Source organism: Lycorma delicatula, chromosome 5, assembly GCF_047948215.1.
Source record: "Lycorma delicatula isolate Av1 chromosome 5, ASM4794821v1, whole genome shotgun sequence".
Classification (NCBI taxonomy): domain Eukaryota; kingdom Metazoa; phylum Arthropoda; class Insecta; order Hemiptera; family Fulgoridae; genus Lycorma; species Lycorma delicatula.
The window spans coordinates 79,959,221-79,973,378 of record NC_134459.1 but is presented as its reverse complement, the minus strand read 5'-3'; the positions used below and the strand labels follow the sequence as shown (position 1 = coordinate 79,973,378).

Sequence of the window (14,158 nt, the reverse complement as noted above, 5' to 3'; positions counted from 1 at the left end):
GAATGAAACAACTCTGTAAATGACCATATATTTAGTTATACGCAAAATAATAGTTATTTAGTCACTAGGTTGTACAATGAAAGGTAGGCAGTATCATTAGTACTTAAAATTTTTGTGATTGATAAGTATCTTAGAGTTATTTGGCTGATACAGTGGTTATGATCACATCAGGATTTCTGGTTTTGAACGTAATAAGCGGCAATCGTATTAAGCGAAAATGGAGTGGGCAATTGCGTAGCTGACAAACAGGAGTAGGCTATTACATACGTGTAAGATCCACATTTTCTTAATTTTTATTTTCTATATAAAACAATAAGCAACTACTAATTAACTTGAATTAAAAAATACTGTAGTACGTAACTTAAAATAAAAGATTGTACAGATTATTACAGTATGTACGTATTAATTTTTCGATTTAACAATTAGGTTAATTAACAAATTTCGGTATATATTTTTAAAATCTAATAGTTTATTACATTTTTTTTACTACTTATGAGCTTTTAAAGTCATTTATTTTTGTTTGTTTTGTTGTGTCTGCTTTATTTAAAAATTATTCAAAGTTGTACAAAAGTCTATATTCTTCGCCATCGCCGCATTCCCACAAAGCTCTTCGGATAGTACTCATGGATTCCCGGATCTTCGTTTTACTTAAAGGTTCTCTGGCTGGCTCTTCCTCTTCATCTTGTGAAATTTTAACAACGGATTGCACGATGTTTGCATTAATCATGATTTCTGCAACGGGTAAATCGTTGCCAATTTCTATCTAAGCACTGAACTAACTGTTCTTCTTAAATAGTTGCAGCCTTTCAAGTTCGACAAGTTGTACTATTTCTTATGGAGCACTTTTTTCCAGCCTCTTAAAACAATTTAAAATACATTCTTCCGAAAACATACTCGAAGCTTTTGCTGTCATGTGCAAACCATCTAAAATCGTGACCTTTGCAATTTTAGTACATGTTCCTTCACCACTGTCTATCATGTCAGTAAGTTTTTTCCTGAAATCAGATCGATCATATTTTTTGAAGTTTTTATAATTCCTTGGTCGAGCGGCTGTATGATCGATGTGGTATTCGGTGGTAAGAACACAAAGTTAATGTTTTCCAGAGACAAATTTGGGTGTGCCGTGCAGTTAACCATAATTAAAGCAATATTTTTATTTTTACAAAGCTGCGCATAGCATTCACGCAGTAACCTTCAAATATTGTCCAGTCATCCATGCATTTGAATTGTTTGTAATTAATGAATAGATTTTTTACGCCTTTAAAACATCCAGCCTTTTTACCTGTGCCGATCACTGATGGTGTCAGTTTACTGGATCATATCATATTAGAAGTACGAGATACTGTAATTCTAGTTTTCATTTTTTTACCGATAGAAGCTATAGATTTTTGAAAACTATGCACTGATCTGGCGTCGCTCTGTAGTAAAGTCCCATCTCGTCTACGTTGAAGATATTTTCTGGCAAGTACGTTTTCAGTATGGTTTTCCAGATTTTCATGCCCAGTCTTTAGCCGAATTAACGTCAGAGTTGTTTTTCTCCGTGTAGTTTTTTTAATAGATTATTTAATGCCGAACTTTCCATCTAGTTAACCACCCGTCCGTTGCAGTAAACTGCTCACCCATTTTGTGTGCAAAATTTTTGCAACAATTTTGGGCTTTTTGCAACAGGATGCTGCGATTAACAGGAGCGTTCATAGAGATGACCTGTTAAATCAAATCAGTAAAGCTTCTTCATCAACTGTTTTACCTCTTTCCGCTTTCTTTTCCGGTCAGTAACAGCAACGTTCTCGAACTTACTTCGATTTTTTAGTATACCGCTTAATGTTTATTGTGGAATTCCTAATTTAACTGCTGCTTTTCTATGGGGAATTTCTTTAAAATATTAACTTTATCTGCTAAACTTAATTCAGTTCTTTTCTTATGACCTGACATTGTAATACAGTATAAAACAGTTTAACAGAACAATAAGTAAATACAGTATACGGGCTATGTGTTGCAGTTTACATGAAGGGATCGCTGAACTAAATGACTGACGAATTCGAGTTAAATATGCCTAACTATACAACGAACGTATACTACAGCATAAACAGAAGGAGGCTATTGAGGAGGGGAACATACAATGTCTCTCTCTTTCAAACATGATGGTGCAGTGTAGTCATAACAACGTTGTGTCATATACAAGAACTTCTTATTGGCTAGAAAAAAGGGACTGCTTATTATTTTTTGCCTAATGTATAATATACCCTATTCAAATTATATACTTTACTAACAAACGTACCTCCTATTACAATAAAAATAAAAAAATTCCAACTTTTCGTTTAATCTTTGAACGTAATAAACGGCGAAATTAATAAATGTGACCATAAAAACCGCTAAAAATTAATGTAAATTTGTAATTGGAATCGGGTCTTCTTAATTTGATCGTAATAAACGTCTGATCAGATTTATCAGTGAACGTAATAACCGGCGATCTCTGTACATATTTTAAATAAATTAGAATATAAAAAGAATGTAACATTGGAGAGCCAAACCACCCATGGATTTACAAAACCATACAGGCAAGAACACAAAAAATTAACATTTTAAATCACATGTAGAAGCAGGACATGCATACAAAGACATCAGTCATAACATCCAAATGTTACAACTGTATGTAAAAACCAATATCTTACCACATTTTAAAGAAGTCGAGACACAAAGAGAGAGAGGTGCGCACGCACACAATTTGGCAGAAAAATTAAATTCATACTGTAGATCAAATGTATTGTTTGAGTATTTCTTAAACTTTTTGAGATGTATGCCGCTAACTGTACCATCTATTTAGGACTTTATTAGGAAGCAACTAAATAAGTAACTCTGAAAGGTCCTCTAAAATAATTTCCACATAAAGCGAGTTGTTTATGAATTCTAATAATTTTTAAGTGTTTTAATACAACAGGTCAAGCTGTTATTTCAAAAAGGAATAATGATACTCTAGCATTATTAGTGGAATGTTCATTATTAGTACTTTGTTTTAACAAGACAAACTGGGTTTTTAATCCCTTTTTTGCTGTATCACTCAGACACAACATGCATGTGCAGTTAAACATCTGAAGAAAATTGCCTCTACTGTTTTCTATATGACCTAAAACTTTCAATCACCAGATACATGAATTTATTTTTAGTCTAAGTAAAAGTATGTAATAAAAACTCATTTGGGTAAATTGATTGTGTTATTAATTTCCTTTTCAATTTTAATGTTAGTAGGTAGGGATAAATTAAGTTTCATTGGGAGGACTTTAAATTGCTAAAATTTATCTAACTGTTTGTTATAGCTAGAAGAATCCAAATTAACAGAGAAAAGGTTACGATCACAGCTTCACCGAGCCTTAGAAAAAAGTTCTTCAAAATTTTGTACTCGACCTTCTAGAATTGATAACTTCCACAAGAAAAGCCCTTGTAGTATACCTGATCATCATACTTGCGTCACAATTTTGTAAAAAAATATAAAATTTTTTGTAATGATATTGTGTAATGTAAAAAAATTGTTATACAAAATAACAGTAATGAAAACAGATTTTTCCATTTACTGACTATAAACAGGTTGGCCAATTAGTTGATACAGTGGTCAGCAATCTGATGTCCAGTTGGTTCAAAACCAATAATTGACATTTTGTTGTACAATAATTGGCGTTTAATCTTCATTATTACCATCTGCTAAAGAGATTTATATTTGATTTAAGTAAAAAAATTAATAAATATCAGGAAATGCTTATTTCTGAACAACAAAATTAATAAAGCGTAACAACTTTTTCCTGGTAATAACAGTGTACATTAAATCTAGTTGACAAATTTTAAAACAAAGTAGTAAATGAAGCATTTTTGTTAATAAATTGTTATGCAAGTAATTACTGCATAGTATCTCTGAACTATTATGAAATAAATAATTAAATTAGAAGTGATGGAATAGTACAAAAACAATTTTGGTGATATATTTGTCATAAGATATTACAGTAGTATTGTCTGAATCATTTAAATAAGTTTAGTGTACCATACAGCTATTCTGCTACATAGTTTTGACAATTTTTTAATGTTTGATAGTAAAAAAAGGTTCAAAATTACAAATTACTATCTAGCTCTGCATAATATATTAGGATGATAATGCTCTTTATCTAGGTTTAGTTTAGTTAGTTCATTACTAAAACACAATGTATGGGAGTCATGAAAACATTAAATCTTGATTGGTACCATGGTAGATTAATAAAGTAAATTAATGATATAAATGTCTTACGTACTTTAAAACTTTACATGAACTTTGGAGAGAAAGTTACAAGTGAGAAATGGAAAAAAAAATTTATATTATAGGTATACTAAACATAATGTAAGATCTGGATGATGCCTGTGTGAGGTAGGGGGTGTTGTTCAAGCTCAAAAAGTAGTAACATTTTTATATATAAATAACCAAATCTTTAGACATATTTTTCATACTTCTGCACAATTTTCATATTCTTGTATGAATAATAAACTCTTTGCTGAACAAGTGACTATTATACAACTTATTAACCAAAGCTGTATTTAAGTCTACAATATTAGTTGTCAGGAGAGGTTTTACAGGAAGTATAATTCATTCAGCTATGTGAAGTTTATTAGCTTACATATTCATAAGCTAAAGTACATAAAATATATGAAAAAAGGTTGTGTCAAATACATATTTTAGCCAGAAGTTTAAAATTACAAATTATTTTTGTCATAAATTACACAACATAGCAGCTTGATTTAATAACTGTAACTGAATAACAAAATATCCCGTCTTGATTGCATTTAGATAAATTAATAACTTTAGATTTTTACAGTTGCTGACATATTTAGTTCTTTTATTTACTTTATAAACTAATAATGAAAAAACTCTATTTACTTTATTTTATTCATGTAATTCAAGGCAAGATAATAAACCTGTAAAAGATGGTCTAAAAAAAAGGAATGAAAAGAGATCACCTCTTCCTGGAACTAAAAGTGAATTCCCATTGACGCATAGAAGCCGAAGAAATTCTTCTGGTAATTTTTAAAAACCAAACAATAATGCTTAAGTTATAATCACAAAATACTTAAATTAATGAAGATCTAAATATATTTGATCAAACTAGACCATTGATGTTTATAGTGATAAACTTATTAACACTTTTTAATTAATTCAACTGTTTAAATTATTTTTTAACTTGTTGTTTCTGGCACACAGTCTACATTTGTATTACGAGGTCTGGTGAGAAAATCAATCCAAGAACATGTGGTTACAGAGGAGGTTATGCAGAACACAATATTGCCAACCGCACGTCACTAAATATCTCAATTTGTATGTAATTAAAAATGTTTGGTTATTTTCTGAACAGACATTGTATCTAATGCCTAAACAAAGAAACAATTATTGAAATATTCAAACAGAGAATATCCAAAAAATGTTAATAAAAATAAAAACATCTACAACTGAATGTGCATTTTGATGGTTAAAACAATAATTTTCAGAAGAAAACTAGTAAAAGTAAATCTTTGTCCATCTATTGATCATGCCTATTTAATAATCAAAATCTCCATAAATTTGTAGATTTCTGAGAAGTTTTATGTTTTAATGTTCTTCACACACTAAATTCTGATTCTGCATAAAACATAATTATTTCATACTACTATTGACACAAGTTGATTACATACCACGTGCTTTGGTTAGGTTATTCAAGAGATGAGAGTATTTTGTTAAACTGTAATCAATCTTTTGTTCAGTGAATCTTTGTAACTTAAGCTTATGCTGACAAGCATTACTTTCAAAATCATCTTATTTTTATTTTAGTACTCTCAGTTTCTGACCAGCCAAATCAGTATTGCGTTAAGATATTATAAATCTAAATTTTCATCTGATTCTATTTTTATAACCTATTAGAGTATAGAAACTTCTCACAACTCCCATGATCATTCAATAAAATTTTTTTGTTTGCACACCTACCCATAGTTGCCTAATTAATTTTACATACAGCTGATTTTTAAAAGTATACAATCCTATTAGAATATTTTTTAATACATGTTTAAAGTAGTTATTTTATAGATTCATAAAATATGTTTGGCAGGCATTTAATTGTATAATTATTTTCTCATATTTTAATGCTACATTTTCTCTTTAACCTTATTTCTTTTGCTCTCCGTAACATTAATATTTTCATCAATAGCATTATTTTGGTTTCACTGTATTCATGAGGGTTTTCATTGGCATAATTCTATATTATATTGTATTTTCATACTTCTAAGCTGAACTGATAAACCAGTGGTGTTCGTAACTGTGTGCACCACTTACCATTTTTAACTGAGAAATTATGTGACCAAAATAAGCATACTGAATGAATGGATATAATTTCATTATTTCTATTCAGCATCATTGAGAACAATAAATGTACTCTTTTAAAGGATTAGGATTTTCCTAATTAGTTTATTTATAACAATCAAATATTAAAGCCTCAGATCCATCTGTAAAATGAAAAATAAATTGAGATTGGACAACTCTTTTTTTTAAAGATCAGGGTGAATATCAAATAAAAGGTAAAATAATTAATTACTGATTAAATAACCTCCATTACTGAGCTGAGAGACTGTAAATAACACACCATTTCATAAAACAAAGGGAGTGCACTATTTTATTACTTTCAACCACGTGCTCCAGTCTTTGTTATGGCTTTTATGCTTATAAATTATCTGAGGTTCAAAATAACTAATCGAGTTGCTTTCTATACTCTGTATTCAGCTAATCCCTGTGGTGAATAGAATGAAAGTGCCATTTGTATGTCTTAGTACTACCCTTGTGCATATTTATGAGCAACAGTATATTTGGGTCTCTGAAAAAAAAAAATGGAGAAACATTGCTCATTTCCCTGGTAAGCCTGTTATTCTTAAAATGACTACCTCATTTTCAGGGATAACTTGTAACTAAAAAATAAAGAAAATTGTACTAAGTATTTTTTCAAATTATACTGAAGTTCCATTACATAAAAAAGTATGTACAGGTTCTATAAAAAAAAAAAAAAAAAATCATTCATTTACATAAAATTAGATTGTGTTTTTCACAGTCCTGCAAAGGAATTTTTTAATCCACCTCATTCATACAAAGGATAAATTCTTGAGCCAAATAACAGATGTTTCTTAAATCTTAAGAAAAAGACCCAGGAATGTGAGGAAGCTTAGATCATGAAAAGACTATATTAGTCTAATATTGAAAGATAAAAGAAAAATTTTAGTGTTATTAGAGTAAATTATTTGTAATAATACATATATTTTAAACAATAATTTGAAACATTACTGTATTGGAATTCTTTAGGAAATCAGTATATAAATGCTGAACATGACTGAATTAGAAGAGCGTAGAAATTTTGCAATGATTGAATGAGCAATGAGCCTCTTCACAACTATCATCTTCCATATGAAAATAAATTACACAAATACAACAGCCAGTTCTACACTGCTCTCAATTTTTGAGTACATAAAAAACACAGGACTGATTAGGATTTAATTTTTATGAGAAATGAAGATAAGAGTAACCACACAAGCAGATTAAAACAAAATAATTATATCAGATCATAAGTTAATTTTATCTTAAAAAACTAAATACATTAGTTATAACTATGGTTAATATGATGTTGTAAATATCCATAAATTTTTTTTATATGCTTAAAACTTGTTCAGTTTTATGAAATTACCTGGAAATTTTATTGTACTTTAATGCAGCCCATTAATTTAATTTTTATTGCTTTTATAAATGAAAAATATTTTTCAGGAAGAAAACATAAAATTTTAAAGCTCTGTTAGCTAATTATCTTTACCTAAAACTTACTGTTCAAATAATTTATATCCATTTTCAGCTAATGCTTACATGACTGATCAATATTATAACGGATTTTAAATCAATAATTAAAAACCCATCTTAAAAAAACATAAAAATAGGTTGCAGAAGTAAAAAAACTTGGTATATCAGTAAATAACGCATCCTGGAAGTCATAATTAGTACTATATTTGAATAAAATAATTTGTGATAAGCAATGTAGGAAGGGTAGTGTTTAAATAGCAAGCTACAGTAAAAAAATAAATAATAAAAAATGATAATAATAGGTGAGAGAGCTGAATATGTTTTATTCAAATAAGAAATAAAAATGAAATAAAATAAAAAAAAAAAATGATTTGATTGTAATAACAATTAGCATCTGGCCAGTTATGGAAACATCAATAACTTGGGTCAGTTAAAATCTATTTCAGAATAATTACATCTGTATAATAAAAAATTATGAACATCACCAAAATACACTATACCCAAAAGGAATAAACATGTGCCAAAATTATGGTCAGAATTTTGTAAAAAAAAAAATGTTGAGAATCAGATATAATGCCTTGAATAATTCTGCCTTACTGAAAAATATGTTGAGGATTATATGAAGCAAAAATTTACATATGTAGAAAAACCTGTATAACACTGGATACGTACTGAGAAACAGATAAAGCATGACATTTTTTTAATTGAACATAATTTGGGGGATATATCATTTTTTAAACTATAGTAGAATAACAAAATGGGCAAAACAGATTATTTAAACTAAATGGAATTTAAATTTCATGATATGTATAATGAATTAATAAATGTTATATGATGAATTATTAAAAAGAACATTCCAAGAAAATTTTAACAAAAAAGCTTATTTCAGGTGGGCATGCTTGAAAAAGAGGAAGGACTATAATATGAGAACACAAAAAACAGTTTAAAAATTAATCATTGTTTAATTAAGTATTGTAAATGATTTATATCAAATAAATCATATTTAGAAAATAACAATTTTTATAAGCTCTCTTATTATATGCTTGAATAGTTAATCCACATTGATATACACAAACCTTAACTGATGTAATTAACAATTATAGTTATTTTTAATATTTTATGTAATGCTATGTTTCTGAATTTAGCATCCAGTTCTGAAAAACAACACCTACGATGTCCTAGTTGCTCTCCTCGAAGGAGTTCTTCTAATGAGTCTTTAAATTCTGCCACTATTCGTAATACTGGTTAGTATTATAATATTTTACAATTAATGACCTAAAATTTCCTTCTAAATGATATAAACCATGCCCCTGGCTGATAAGTAACAATATAGCCTAATCCTAGAAGATAAAAGAACTTAGTATTACTTTATAGTAAGTGATAGAGGTATATTCATCTTGCTTCATTTTCAACAAGCTAGTGCATTAATCATATAGCAGGTTAGTATAACAGGTTTACCTATATAAGGTTTATTTAAACCTTTTGGTAGCCATGTAATATAAATATTAAAAATTTTATATCTAAGATATATATACTTTTTAAAACTGACTGTAGTACACTTTATTAAACGTGGAAGTTGTGAAAAACTTCACCTACATTGGAAGCAAGCTTTCATACAATATTAAGCTTCTTCAGAAACTGCTACTGGCAGTGCTGAGTGTTATGTAATTGCATGTACCGGTGATGTTTGATTTACGGCTCTGAAGAAGTCTAACACTGCATGAAAGATAGTTTAGATGGAGATTAAGTCCTTTACATCTTCCACCTCTTTAAAATGTAGTTGTTGACCTGTTCAACAAATATTAAGAAAATGCAATGATATTTTAAGTGATTAAATTAACATGTAATTCTAATAAATTTAATATGTATTACTATTTTTGCAAATATTTAGCACACACAGAATGAATTAGCTACATCCTAAATAGATCCTCAACACATGTGATGAGTGAAGAACATGCATAAACAATTCAAAACAGACATTTACGTGTTTATTAAACCTACAAAAGTAATCATAATGCATGATAATTGCTGTTTTAACAAAGAAATTATAAATACTACTAAAAACATTGGTTCTTTAAAAATAATTTAAATTAATTTTAAATAGGGATTCTTCAAATTTAATTAATTTTTGCAGTATGAAGAATCTTGATCTTAAATAATTTTATTTATATTTAAAAGATAAAGAAAAATCTAACAAAATATGAATTAAATAAGAGGTGAAAAAATTCCAAACTAATATTGGGAATTGAGCGGAAGATCTAGCGCACATCAGTAGTAAGTATTGGTTTCAAAGGTGATAATATATTATATTTATGTAATAATTATTACAGTGTATTTCAGTATCATAGTATATGACATTTTTATATGTTCAGGAATCAACTCTAAATTGAAGTCAAAAAAACATTCAGTCCAAGATTATTCTAGTAGTTCAGAATCATCTTTATCAATGGGCGTACATAAACAGAAGAATTTTATAAAACGTTCTGTAAAAAAAACAAAATCATCTAAAGGTAATTAAATTTTTTATGACAAAGTATACTTAAAAATGGAATAAAAAATATTCTTTTAAAGATACAGGTATAGTACGCACAGTTAAAAATTAAGGAAAGTTACAGCTTAAAAATTTTTTTTTGCTTTCACATTTATAAATCTAATAAAGTATTTAAGGAAATTCAAACAAGTTGGTTTATTTGAAGAGAAAGAAAAAAGTTTAAAATAAAATCCAATTTTTAAGTTGGATTTTTATTCTTTGGAAAATGACAATTGTCTAATCTTTATTTATAAAATGAATAATTTTAAAGTTATTGAACTAAATTTCATAACATTATTAATAGGTATTATTTTAAAGGCTCCATTTGATCTTTTAAACTATTAAATTAGTAAACAGTTTTAATAATAAAAATATGCATTTTGTTAAATATAAAATGTGACTTCAAATATTTTTATATTTTTAAACGTTAACAAATTGAAAATAGTTTTCAAAACTTAATATCCCTTACTTAGTGTTGTCATAAAAAATGTATATTTTAAGAACTGAAAACTTATTATTTTCTTTTTTATTTAAATTAAGAAAGGAATGAAGAATCTCTGTACATGTACTGTTAGCATCTCTACTAATTTCTGTAGATGCAAGCATTTGGCCACATATTTCTGCATCTTTATATCTGAAACAGATAAATTTGGTTTGCAGAGCATAATCAAATCTTTTTTATAATCCACTATATAAGTCACAATCAATTCTGTATTTGTTACAAAAGTAGTAAATGATGGAAATGTTGATTATAAAGAAAGGCTGACTTTCTTTAATATACTAAGTTGAGAACATTTCTGTATGGTTGATGTCATCTGTCTTTCAGCCATACAGCTCGTCAAAAAATTGCTCAATAAAAACTGACTTTTTTTTTTAATTTGATGCAAACTATTCACCATTTGAAATTCATTAAAAAAATCTTTACATGCACATGAAACACTCAATATCTATCCTAGCTTCATATCATTTGGTAAAGTGACAAAACTGAAGAACTACCATCTTAAAATGAATTACCAGTGTAAATATTGCCCTACATTGCATATTATTTTGGTTAAAATGTTGTATCTGCATATATTTTTTCCTTTTATACTGTTCCTTTTAATAGAATATCTCAAAAATATACTACAGCAGATTATGGATTATGAAAGTATTATATAACAAGGCAAAACTTTTGGGTATCTGGTTTTTTGCATTTTTGAAATCCACAAGTTTTGCAACTAAAAGCTACATTTATTTAATTAAAGTTTTTAAAAACAATTCAGATTATTTTGATACGTACATTATTATTCTAATTTAAAAAAAAATAATATAATTTTCCTGCATTTGCTCTTTCAGAGATTATTAAGATTACTAAATTCATGCGTAAATTAGAATTGATCATGATTATTACTTAAATCACTTTTCACTTCTTTTTTGCCACTCTTCTAGAATTTGCCAGGCTTACCTTCTAGACAGTTGGTAAGTAAACAACCCCCCCCCCCCAAGCGCTGTTCAACCAATTAAATAAAACAGAAGAAAAGGTAGTATAAGATAAACATGTATGCACATTTCTTTTTTTCAGATAAGAAGAATGACATTAGAATTTGTGATCTGGAGAAGCGTATTTCCAATTTGCAACAAATATTAGAATCAGATTTAACAATAAGCAGAAGAAAGATTCACTGAAGTTCCCTATTTTAGAGCTAAAATATCACAATTAATAGGCTTCTAAAAAAATTAAACCCAATGATTCATCAGCAATGAGTTAAATATATATTTTGCAATAAATTTTATTATTTTTAGTCATTGGTCTTACGATTAATGACAACTTTTGTCTAAAAAAATACATTGTTCTAATGAAAAAAAAATTACTATAATTATTTATAATACTTATTGTTTATTATTATATTAAGAAATATGTCGTCATAAAGATGATAATTATAAATAACAATAATGAACATCTGATTTTTATAAAGTAGTTTAAAAGAAAACTGATAAACTATATGCTAATTACAGTACGATTAAGATAATAATTATTATGATGAGTGATCTGATATAAAACCTGAGACTAGCTGATCTAGAAGCCAGCATGCTAATCACTATAGAGAATTGAGAGTCACCTTGCAATTAGATCACTATTAAGTGATCTAATCACTAAATATTAGTAAAGTGATTAGTCATCTAATCACTATTAGAGAAGTTAAACACTACTACCATGACTAATTATAAAATTAAAGTATGGGATTTTTCAAAGATGAAAAAATTTGTACCTTGAAGATAGAATATTATTCTGAGCTATAAAGAAATGCAAGTGACAAGAAGGAGGGTAAAGAAAATATGTACAATCAGCATTTAGATATTTATATATTGTTGGTAAAGGGTTATAAAGAATAAAATACATGATTCTTAATCTGTTAATGAGATCATAAACAGATTGAGATTCATTAAAAGAATTACTTTATTTATAAGACAAAGCATTTTCTGAAAAAAAATTAGCATTCATAGAACAGCACAGAAGTTTTCTCAAAAAGATAGTTAAACATTCAATAACTGCACAGTAATTTAAAATTATTTCAGAAAAATTGTTTGCACATAACTGTTTAAGAGATAAAAATTTACTGTGATATTAATAGCTATTTTTTACTGGTTGTACTTTGTGATTATCCTTGAGATTTTTATTATGTTAATTAGTTTTGCTGTATTGTTGCTTTAAAATGTTTATTTTCTCTAGAAAAAAATATTGATGGAGTGAGAAATCAAAACTACTTTCCATTGTAGATTTTTAATAATTCAGTAATTCTAATAACAAAATATCGAGATTAGCAGTCATTAAATAACATACTACAGACATGAGTTGAACATTGCCTGTTTCATTAGAGCTTATACAATTCTAATTTTAACAATACATATAAAGCATAACAACAAAATGCATTCATTTATTGAATCCAGAAAGGTTGGATAATTCAATTTGAGAATTATTGTAACTAAACTTTAAATAGTTAATCTCATTTGAATATGTATACAAATAATCATAAAAAAAAATCATTATGTTATATCATTCCAGTTAAAACCACATGTCTCTATCTGACTGGTACCTCAGCCAATCTAATTTGCTTCTTCATGTAACCTCCCAGATAGGAAACATACAGCCAAAAGTCAACAGGCAGAGTTACCACTCCTTCGAGTCCAATAAAAATAAAGCGTGCAGCTGCAAGAAGGTGCCAGTGTGGTACCAAAGATGTGGTCAAGGCAATAGCTGATATAATCACTAAGGTACCTATCTAAGAAAGGAAAGAGGAAGAGTACAGAAAAGGAGAAGACAATTAAAGGGAGTAGTGCCTCTTGTCTGTAGGAACGGAGGGGGTGGTGTAGTGACCGGACACGCTACTAGGCGGGATCTTCTCCTCTCGGGGGGAATCGAGTGCCTCCTGTTTCCTTGCATAAGCATCAATATGTCTACTGATTTTAACAAAATTTGCAAGGTGAACTTATCATAGACCTGATGTCTTAGCTAAATCTCAATATAAAACATTTATAGAGGTGACTTCTTTTGATGAAAATTAGCTTTTTTTGTCATTTACTTATTTAGTATGCAATCTGCAGGTACTTTTCTGTAAAACATTTTTAAAGAGGTCTTAAATACTCATCTGTAAATACTCTTTGAGATACTTTGTAGCAAAAGGTTTCATGGAGTAAAAATTAAAAGGGGGATAATAAAAAAACTAATTTTATGGAAATATTTTTTGCAAATTTCAAAATGAAGCTCCTTATTGGCGAGATCTTTTTTTTTTTATTTACATGCTTGGGATAAATTTTTGGAAAATATTTTGGTG

The 14,158-nt window shown here is 28.1% G+C and overlaps 1 long non-coding RNA gene across 1 annotated transcript; it reads left to right on the top strand.

The window, feature by feature from the left end:
* The first annotated feature begins 222 nt into the window (after positions 1-222).
* On the top strand, positions 223-12,182 carry LOC142325104 (uncharacterized). The gene is made up of 6 exons (XR_012756488.1): positions 223-269; positions 3,315-3,475; positions 4,919-5,034; positions 8,962-9,060; positions 10,189-10,326; positions 11,908-12,182. It is a non-coding gene; the product is annotated as an uncharacterized LOC142325104 (long non-coding RNA).
* The last annotated feature ends 1,976 nt before the right edge of the window (positions 12,183-14,158 follow it).